The following is an 11,243-nucleotide window of genomic DNA, read 5'->3' as shown; positions in this document are numbered from 1 at the left end:
TGGAGTGGTTTGCCATTTTCTTCTCCAGCTCATTTTACTGATAAGGAAACTGAGGCAAAGAGGGTTAAATGACTTGCCAGGGACACAGCTACTAAGTACCTAGGGCTACATTTGAACTCACTTCCTCCTGACTTCAGGGTTGTGTCATTTAATATTGCCACAGAAATAAGTATTTAGAAGGCAGGAAAAATATGTTAACCTCGTGAAACTAAGAAAAACCACACTCCATCACAGAGATTTTAAGTAGAGCTCTTAGCAGTCTTATTAGCTTGTGAGCTCCTTGAGGACAGGAACTGTATTTTACCTCTATGTATATTCCCAGCCCTTAGTGTAGGGCCTGGCACATAGTAGGAACTTGTTTATTGATTGACTGGAACTAGAAAGAAGGTAGAGGCTGAATCTGATGTCCCCTACAATCACCACTACTTCTTATATAGCAGTTATCAGGAAATAAAAACTAGTGGAAAAAATTTCCCACTGCAGATTTTGAGGTCCTATGCCAAGGCAAGTTACTGAAATGAGAATGTGCCTGTATGTATAGATAGATGAAGCTAATAATAATAACTAATATAATGTATAAATGCATATATTTATATCTTTTGTTCCAGAAACTGCTAAATATTTTATAAATTTTATTTCATTTGATCCTCACATCAACCTTGAGAGATAAGGGCTATTATGATTTTTTTTTACATGAAGAAACTTGGTCAAATGGGTTAAGTCACTTGCCCAGAGTCACACAACTAGTGTCTGAGGCCAAATTTAAACTCAAGAAATATATCCTTAAGATAATAAATGTTGCAGGGGATGTGGGAAAACTGGGATGCTAATGCATTGTTGGTGGAGTTGTGAAATGATCCATCCATTCTGGAGAGCCATTTTTAACTATGCCCAAAGGGCTATAAAACTGTTCATGCTCTTTGAGCCAGCAGTGTCATTACTGGATCTGTATCCCAAGGAAATCTTAAAGGAGGGAAAAGGACCCACATGTGCAAAAATGTTTGTAGCAGTAACAAAGAATTGGAAAATGAATAGATGCCCATCAATTGGGGAATGGCTGGACAAGTTGTGGTATGTAAAGGTAATGGAATATCATTGTTCTATAAAAATAATGAATAAACTGATTTTAGAAATGTCTGGAAAGATTTACATGAACTGATGCTGAGTGAAACAAGCAGAACCAGGAATACATTGTACACAATAACAGCAGGAATGTGAGATGATCAACTATAAAAGATGGTTCTTCTAAGTAGTTCAGTGATCTGTAACAATTCCAATAGACTCTGGACAGAAAATGCCATCAGCATCCAGAAAAAGAACTAAGGAGACTAAATGTAAATCATCTCATACTATGTTCACTTTTTTTTTTTTTAAATCTCCCCCATGGTTTTTCCCTTTTGCTTTGGTTTTTCTCTCCCAACATGATTCACAAAGCAATGTGGATTAAAAATAAATTTACTAGGGGAAAACAAAGATATTTTCCTGACTCTAGTCCCAAACTAGTGAAACTCAGTGTAACTCTTCACTTTAGAGATTGTGGGCTTCCCAAGACAGAATGATTTGCTTCATTATCTATTTAACTTCAATTATCTCAAAATCATAATCACAGATGTGCACCATTTTATTTAATGGAAGGTTTTACTTAACACAAACAACCCACTCTTTATGGTACATTTGGATTATTACTTCTGATTGACTTTATAATCCATTGAGAGCATTTCAGGTACATATGTCTTCTCAATAATAGGAATTATTTCCTTGAATGTAGGTAGAGGTTTCTTTTTCCATTTCAACAAGCCCTTATAGTATTTCCGTTGGAGGTCTCTCAGATCCATAAATTGTTTTTCTGAAAATAATCAAATTGTGGGAGAATTAATTATATTTGCTGATTTCAAATTGGGAGCTAGTAGTAACTTTCAAGATGCACATTTCACTAATTCCTGCAAGAATTTTTTTTTCTAATAAAAATATATTTTTACCCATTTTTTTCTTTAGATGATTTGTTTTTCAAATTTTGGTGGTCTTAACTGTTAAAGCATGATCATTATTTTGTTTTTTTTTTTTTAAAAAGCTAACTATTATGAATTGCAGGAATGGTTCAAGAGAAGAATTCCATCAATTCTAGAAGGCATGTTTATCCAATTCAACCTATCTTAGTGGTAGTAAATGGAATCAAAGAATAACTTTTCCCCATCTATCATATTATAGTACTAGCTAATGGGTTAAAGGATGATCTTGTGCTAAAGAAGGTCTAGAAGAAATTAGATAACCAAACAAAAGAAAATCCAGTAAAGTCTCAGTGAAGCTTAACACATTTTGGCTCTTATTTTTATTCCCTTTTCACTGTTTTAGTAATATATAATTGCAGAAGAATTTTGAATTAGCCTAGGGTGGGGAGGTAGGCGGTGATGATGGAGAAAATAAAAAGATTAAATAAATAGGAAACATTCAAAATACCTGAAAATATAGAGGCAGTACCAATGTAAAAGTTGTGACCTTAATAAAATTGATTTACAAGACTTTGAATAATGCACTTTTTGAGTAGGCAGAATCGATTATTAAAACTAGAAAATGCCTTCTTAATAGTATAGTAAGGTATGGGATTTGATAGCTTTACTAGAGGGCATCCTAAAAGTCTTGGGGCAGCAAATAGTTACCCTAAAACTTTCAGGATACCATGGATTACTAAGGTTTACTTGATGCCAAATAATAAAGCCTTTCTTAATCAGAATGGTCATAAATGAAAACTAGTTAACTAAGCCTCCTTCTTGTGTTGGTTAACATTTTCAAACACCATATTTTAAAATCTCCCATTTTATATGGTTCCAATCTAGTACTATCCATTATGTTATGCTTACAGTAATGATAATGGTAATTTACCCACCTGAATGGCGCAATTTTTCAAAATGTTTTTGTCTTTTTCCTTGTGGTCTGAAGACTTTCCCTTTGGGAGGGACAATATTGAAAAGGAGTATCCTGCACAAAATCTTCTTCTTCCTAATATCATCTCTTATTATGAAAGGTACCAAGAAAGGAAGACAATGCTGGGCAAGCACCTCATAAGGAAAAATGTGCATTGGAGAGGGGAATTTGTTAAGGGGGGCAAATGCTTTGAGGGGCTTTGGGCTCTTTTCACTCTTGTCACTTGCTGAGGGTGTTGATAATAAGTTATGGCGTAGGATTTTAATCATTCCTATTGGGTCACAAATAGTACTCTTGCTCTTTAAGACAACAGGCTGAGTATGCTCTACTGGTTCTTCTTGACCCAGTGTTTCTAGTGATATGATGTTTAAGACTCGAAGAAGATAGTTTTTTGCTTCTGTAATGGAAATCTCATGTTTTTTTAAGTTATGGGATTTTTCGTTTTCCTTTATCAAAGCGTCAGCAGAAAAAAACAATTTTGAGAGCTGTAAAAAGAAATGAGAGAACATTTGTATCATTAGAGTAGCACACAGTAGAGTAGAGAAGAAATCTAGCAGGTAAAATGAAATGATTTAATGAGAAGATATGAGACCCTTGGAAAAACTGTACTGAAAATGAAATGGAGTGGCAAGCACACAGAACCTAAGGCAAATGAAATATCAAGTGACCATAAAAATAGAAGTGTTAAAACATGGCAAATAAGAAAATTTGTTATGATTGTACATGTATAAGCTCTCCTGAATATTTTCTTGGGAAGAGGAGAGAGAAGAGAGGGAGAAACAAAAATTTGGAACTCAAAATCTATCAAAAATTAATGTTGACTATATTGGTTTATTTGCTATATTGTGGAGTGGGGAGAAAGAAGAGGAGAGAAATTTGGAACATAAGGTTTTGCAAAGGTGAATGCTGAAAACTATCTTTGCATGTATTTAGAAAAATAAAATATTAATAAAATAAAAATGTTGAAAATTATCTTTACATGTACTTGTAAAAATAAAATATTGAGGAAAAAAGAGAAAATAGAAGTAATATTTTTTTTGGGAGGTGGGATGGGATAGCCAGAGTATATTTACAAAATTAAAGCAAATCAAAGAATAGAATGGTGGAGCAAAAGAAATCCTGAATAAAGGATTAGTAAAACTGGATTCTGATTCTTGTTTTACTACCAACACAGCTGTAACCTTGGAATTCATGGGACCTATTCTAGATAATAGTGATTGCTTATTAGTTTGCTTCATATAAGGCCTGAGTTAAAAAAAAAAATTTGAACAAAAACCCCTGAGTTAATGTTAAACCTGTTTAATATGCTTATCATTTAAAGTTTGAAGGTTGACTCAAGTCAGAAATTTAGGCCATCAAAAACCCTATGACACCTTTGTATTTAGATCATTTGTGAAGATAGATGAACCTTAAAGACTCTGGGAAATTTATTAATTATTATTTCTCAGAGTCCAGATAAAATCACAAAAGCAGAACCCCTTCTCATATTTTTTTGTGAACAGGTCCCATAAATCTGCAATATCAGCTAGGAGGAGAATGAGACTTTCTTTCTCCTATCTTTTTCCCTTCTTTTCCTCTGCAACCAAATCACAATGCTCAAAGACCTTGAAGTATAGGATCCTAGAGGAAGGTAGCAGTAATATCTTGCTTTCTCACCTATTACAGCCCTAGAACTTTGGGGAAACTGAAAACATAGCTTACACTTACATTGGCGATAGGACCTTTCTTGTATAAAAAAGAAAATCAGGAATTCCCTTTTGCTCATGCATGAGTTGATCTGATACTACTGGTAGTTTTCAAAATAGATGGAAGAGAATCAGCTTAAGGCAAAAAATTGATCCTCTTAGGTTCTTTAACCCTCCTTAGGTCTTAATCAACTATGTATAAATGTATATGCATATCCCTAAATAAATTTCATTTGAACACTTAAATTTCATGCTTGGAGCTGTTTCTTTCCTATGGCGGATGTTCATATAACATAGAAATTACACATTTTATTCAAAATGATAAGAATAAAATGAGTAGAAAAGACCAGTCATCTCTTCATTTATTCCTCTGAACCCCAAGTAGTGCTGTAATGCCAGAGAAACTGAGGCAAGACAGAGATTGGTTTTTAATTTTTTAATTGTGGAGAGTTTAGGCTAGCAGATTGATCAAACTCATGTTCAAAAATTATTCAGCCCTAAGCAACTGAAGCAGAGAACTTTTAGAGCTAACTAGGGTATACAATCTTGTGGCAGAAACAAAGGAAGATAAAGAGGGTGAGGACACTGCTATAATTCCATGAAAGGATCATAACTTCATTCTGACAAGACAAGGATCAAGATGAGAAGGTTGAGGGCAAGAGACAGTGAGATGAGGGACAATACTCAAATGGAGGGGAATTATCCTAGCAAGGATTGAGATCATGCACCTGGATTGTATGATTCAATGGCATGCCAAGGATTTTCTTGACTAAATGCTCCCAGTTCTAATGGCAAGGAAAAAGGGAGGTGGGGCTATAATAATTTTATTCAGGGCATAATAGTACTATAATCCATTTCATTGTTTATTTTCCTTCCATGTAAAATTAAAAAGTGGAATTAGATGAAATACAAGATGCAGAGTTTCAGTTGAACTAGATAGACCACCCTAAAGTCCCTCTAACTCTAAAATTCTATAATTCTTTTATAATATCAGGAGCATCCAGATAAGAAAAAAACAAATCCAGATCCAAATAGATGAGTTCTAAGAGAGACTTACTAATTCACAGAGATAAATAATAGGGAATGGAGTGCCAATGCTGTTGGCAAAGGATGCCTTTGGCCACATGCTCCAGCAATATGCCAACTGCAAAACCCAATAGGATTTAACACAAACATAACTTGCTTTGCCTTAATTGAGGTTTTTTTTTTTTGCTCTTCAGCACTGTGACACAATGCTTTACATACAATTGGTACTTAATAGATGCATCAGTATGTACCAAGAGGCTCAGATTTGTGAAAAATTCATCACTAACACATAGAAAGAAAATTATCACCTTTTGTTTGGGTTTTAACCCAAGACTTCAAAAGGATAAGAGGGAAAAATAGCAGACACCAATTAGGGATTAGATCGGTGGAATCTAGGGTGAAGAAAGTAGATTCCTTCTCTGCAGTTTAGAGGCTTAGAGAGTTTTCTGAAGTTTTTAGAAAGTTAGTAATTTACCAGGCATTCAATAATTAGAATGTGCTGAAGGGCAGCTTACTTAAGTGTCAAAGATAGATCATGAACTCAGATCTTCCTGTCAAGCTATTTTTATAGGGCAGCTTGAATGCAGTCCTAATGGGAATTAAGGAGAGGATCCAAGTAACTTGTCAACATCTCTGCCTTTCCAAAATATTACATTGCTGGAAAAATTAACCTTAAAAAAATAAACATATTTTTGCAGCAAATGTCATTATATCTAAAAAAGGAGTTATGTTTCAGATTCCCTGAATCATAATACCTCAGTTTTCCTGAATTGTTCTACCTCAGTTTCCCTGGTGGCAAGCCTTCCTTCCTGGCTATTAGGACTGAGATAATTAGGGCTGCAGAGCTCTGGCCACTCTCAAATTCTAAAGAGTCATAAAACTCCAAATGGCTTATCTCAAATGCTTGAGCATCTTCTGGCTCAGACTTCCTGACTCCTGCTTGACCACCTCCTTATCAGAATTTACAATCCTTCCTCCTTACCCCCAACTTGTCAGAACTGAGTTATGGTCCTTCCTGGAATTTCCACTTACCCAGTACTCTGCCCCCCACCCTTGCCTTTGTTTCCCTGATAGTTGGAGTCCTATAAAAGTCTCTGGAATTGATTGCTGGATACTTTAAGACAAGAGTCTGATACAGCCTGCTGGCTATGGCTAGTACGGCTTTGCTAGTTCAAATTTTCTACTAGTAAAATATTAAAAACCCTAATCTCTGTCTTGCCTCAGTTTCTCTAGCATTACAATGAGTCAGCTGATTCAGCTCATTCATTGATCCATTCATTCAACAATAAACATTTATGAAACATCTAGTATATGCTAGACATAGTGTTAGGTTAGGAAAAGATGAAAAAGATATGTTTACAACTGTAAATTGTATGCAACACATATGCATAGAATATATATAATAAAATATAAAGTAGACTTTGACATAAGAGGAAGAGAATATGATTAAATAATACTGGTAAATCGAGATAAAGTCTCAGATTTAATTTCTAACTTCAGACCCTTTTGGTTGTCATCATAATAGCTCACATAAACTACATTTAATTCCAGGCAGTTGCCTTGTATGCTGGGAAACTACCTTTCCTATTCCATATCACACATTCTATGAACAAACTATATTTGCTGTTATTACTGTTCCTCCAATTTCCTTCATTTCCTATTTTTGTGACTTTGCATTGAATCTCTCTCATCCTTGGTCCTTCACTTCCACCTATAGTTTTGTTCAAGATTCATCATAAATACCAGCAGGATGAATACAGAGAGGACTGGCGAGACTTACATGAACTGATGCTAAGTGAAATGAGCAGAACCAGGAGATCATTATACACTTCGACAACGATATTGTATGAGGACATATTTTGATGGAAGTGGATTTCTTTGACAAAGAGACCTAACTGAGTTTCAATTGATAAATGATGGACAAAAGCAGCTACACCCAAAGAAAGAACACTGGGAAACGAATGTAAACTATTTGCATTTTTGTTTTTCTTCCCGGGTTATTTATACCTTCTGAATCCAATTCTCCCTACGCAACAAGAGAACTGTTCGGTTCTGCAAACATATATTGTATCTAGGATATACTGCAACATATCCAACATATAAAGGACTGCTTGCCATCTAGGGGAGGGGGTGGGTGGAGGGAGGGAGGGAAAAAAAAAATCGGAACAGAACCAAGTGTCAATATAAAGTAATTATTAAATAAAAAATTAAAAAAAAAAAGATTCATCATAAATGCTGCCCTTGACTTGAATTTTTTTCATATTCCCTAGCTTTTGGTGCCTTCCTTTTCTGTCCATCACACCAATTACCTCGTATTGATTGTATATATTTTTCATATGTATGTATGTGCATGTTCCCCCAGACCACAATGAGAGTTCCTAGAGGGTGGGGACTGTTTGATTTTGTTTGATTTTGGTGTCTACTGCCTGTAACCACAGTGACAGACCATGCAGACCTAGCCCATCAACTTTTCTATATACTATCATAGAAGCTGGACGCACTTGAGAATAGGAAGATCATTTGATGCCCCTTGATAAGAGTTTTAAGTACATACCGGACAGAAAAATGAACTTTCCTTAGTCAGCACCACATTCTGTGTGGCATCTCCATTATCTTCTGAATTTACTGATTTTGTTGTCTCTTTTTTATCTTCTATTTCTGTAATACTGGATGAGTTTTCTTCACCATTGGTATTCATTGTGCTGAAAGATGACTTCCTACTTCCTAAGGGGAGAGAAATCAATCAAATTTGACCCTTATGGACTCATTCGTAGGAAATAAAGGAAAATGAAAAGAGAAAAAATCAAAGATTCAAGAATCTTCTGGATGATTAATTTAGTCATCTGAATTTTGTCCCATACCAAATTTTGGATTTTGTACCAGATTTTCCTTTTATTTTTATTTCATGATTCCTGGTCAAGTTTAACCTACATTATAGTGTTTCAATCAATAGCTTTCTAACACTCCGAATTCTTATAGATAGCTATTCTGTAGATACTGATTACAGCTTCAAAGAGCTTTCTAGGACCATGTCTTGTCTATCCTACCTAAGAAATCAGTCTTCAAATAATGGCCTTAGAATTGATCATGGATCTCTTTGCTCAAGGAAAAATGTTAATTTCCCACAAGAGAATAAGATGTTGTTTTAACCTGTCTTTTCTTCAAGATAACCTGTGTTGGGAGAGAATAGCTGAAAAATACCTTCTGAATCCAATTCTCCCTGTGCAACAAGAGAATTGTTTGGTTCTGTACACATATATTGTATCTAGGATATACTGTAACCTATTTAACAAATAAAGGACTGCTTGCCATCTGGGGGAGGGGGTAAAGGGAGGGAGGGAAAAAAATCGGAACAGAAGTGAGTGCAAGGGATAATGCTGTAAAAAATTACCCTGGCATGGATTCTGTCAATAAAAAGTTTTAAAAAAATAGAAAAAAAAAAAAAAAAGAATAGCTGAGAAAAAAAAAATCTCTGCATATCACAGTATTTGGGCTATTATGAACTCTGGCTTCCCTACCCAATAAACTTCAAGTGCTTTCCATTGCCTTTAGAATAAAATATAAATTCTTCTATTTAGCTTTCAAAACTCTTTAACAACCTGATCCAATTCCTAGCCACAACAGTATATTTATGTGTTCATTTTTCCAAAGTTCCTAACAGTTACTATTCCTGTCTCTTATTATCTTTGTTTTGCTGGGTATGAGATAAAAACTTCAGAATTATTTTGGTTTACATTTCCATTATTAGTGATTTACAGCACCTTTTCTTGTGGAATTTGCAGGGTTTTGTGGAGAATTATTCATTCATATTATTTTTAGGTCTTTTATATATAATTATTGCCTATGTATCTCAAATATAGGACCCTTAACACAAATATTTGATAACTTTTTTCCCAAATGACTTTCTTCAGTGGGAAAACTTCATTGCATTGTTTAAACCTAGCTCAGCATGAGTAACAGACCAGATCTATTGTTTAGAAATGATATTTAATGCTTAATTCATGACTCCAGGTTATAGTGATCAAATATCTTCCAGGAAATCTGAATGTTGATGCAAGGAATGGAAGGATTTTCTTCTTGTTATACATCTCAAGCAACCTATTTGTCTTATTTGGAAACTGTCTCCATGTTAATCAGTTGCAGTTTCCTTGTTACTTTGAATTCTACATAACAGAAGATTTACAGACTTTAGGGGAGTGAGTGAGTCATCTCTTTTTCAGCTCTTCCTCTGCAGAACAACTTAATAAACTTCTTTTAAATTTTTTTTTAGTTCTAGATTTGTCCTCTGATGATACTTATCATCCTAGATGCATTAAGTTTTATGTTCTAATTCTCAGCTTCATAAATTGTGGGTTGTGACCCCATATGGGGTCTTTTAACTGAATGCAGGAGTTGTGAAATTATGATTTATTATCAGTAAATGTTTGATTTGTATATCTATTTTATATACCTATATATCTAGGATTGTATAAAATTTCTTGGGTGAAATGAGGTCCTAAGAGGGAAAAGTTTAAGAAGCCCTGATTTAAATAATTTGTTTTACAATTTGTAATCACTTCTAACCTTTGTTTGGTTAAGGATTCACCCCCAATTCATAGCTATATAAGCAACCTAAAAGCATGATAAATGTGCAAATATGTATAGAAGAACTGCACAACTTTAACATATATTGGATTATTTGTTGTCTAAGAGAGGTGAGTAGGGGGAAGGGAGGGAGAAATATTTGGAACACAGGGTTTTGCAAGGGGTGAATATTGAAAACTATCTTTGCATGTATTTTGAAAATAAAAAACCATTATTAAAAAAATTTTTTTAAAAGAAAATAAGCTGAAAGTTACAGGATCTGATTCTATCTTAATTTTTAATGACATGAACTTAAATTGTTTTGAGTTTTTTAAAACTATTTTGAGTTCATTGTGGTATATAATAAAAGATGTTAGTTAAATTTCCAAACTGCTTTTCAGTTTTCTCAGCAATTCTTGTCAAAATCAAGCAAATCTTATCATATACATTTATATGTATACACACATATACATATACATTTTATTGTTATTCAGTTATTTCAGTCATGTCTGACTCTTTAAGACTTCATTTTGAGGGGGTTTTTTGGTAAAGATGCTAGAATAATGTGCTATTCCCTCTCCAACTCACATTACAGATGAGGAGACTGAAGCAAACAGGATTAAGTGACTTATCCAAGGTCACACATAAATATCTGCAGTAACATTTGATCTCAGGTCTTCCTGATTCCAGATCCAATAATCTATCTACTATGCCATCTAGTTGCCTATATACACATATACACATACGTACATATATATAATTTTTATATACATACATATATATGAGAGCAAGAAAAAAAGAGAGGAGGAGGAAAGAGAGAAAAGTAATGGAATATATATATCTATAGAAAGAATGAATGCCATATACACTACATTTATACACACAAACTATCTAGAAAGAGAATGGGTATGTATGTAGCTATATGTATATATATGTGTGTATGTGTTCCATTCATTCTTTCTCTCTAGATATATTCCAAGACCTCTATAGCTGCAAAGTAGACATATTGTATAAAATAAGGAATTGTATAGGTGGTGATCTTGTCCC

The 11,243-nt window shown here is 34.2% G+C and overlaps 1 long non-coding RNA gene across 3 annotated transcripts in view; it reads right to left on the bottom strand.

Annotated features, from left to right (window-relative positions):
• Positions 1 to 1,603: 1,603 nt before the first annotated feature.
• Positions 1,604 to 11,243, bottom strand: part of LOC127540985 (uncharacterized) — a 48,165-nt gene continuing 38,525 nt past the window's right edge. For all 3 annotated transcript variants that reach the window (XR_007948332.1, XR_007948331.1, XR_007948333.1), the window contains exons 2-4: positions 8,188 to 8,357; positions 2,885 to 3,407; positions 1,604 to 1,846 (exon numbers count right to left, since the gene is read on the bottom strand). This is a non-coding gene — a long non-coding RNA (uncharacterized LOC127540985). The remainder of the gene's footprint in view (positions 1,847 to 2,884; positions 3,408 to 8,187; positions 8,358 to 11,243) is intronic.

Source organism: Antechinus flavipes, chromosome 1, assembly GCF_016432865.1.
Source record: "Antechinus flavipes isolate AdamAnt ecotype Samford, QLD, Australia chromosome 1, AdamAnt_v2, whole genome shotgun sequence".
NCBI classification, from domain to species: Eukaryota; Metazoa; Chordata; class Mammalia; order Dasyuromorphia; family Dasyuridae; genus Antechinus; species Antechinus flavipes.
The sequence above is the reverse complement of the archived record's forward strand: the minus strand, read 5'-3'. Positions and strand labels throughout refer to the sequence as shown.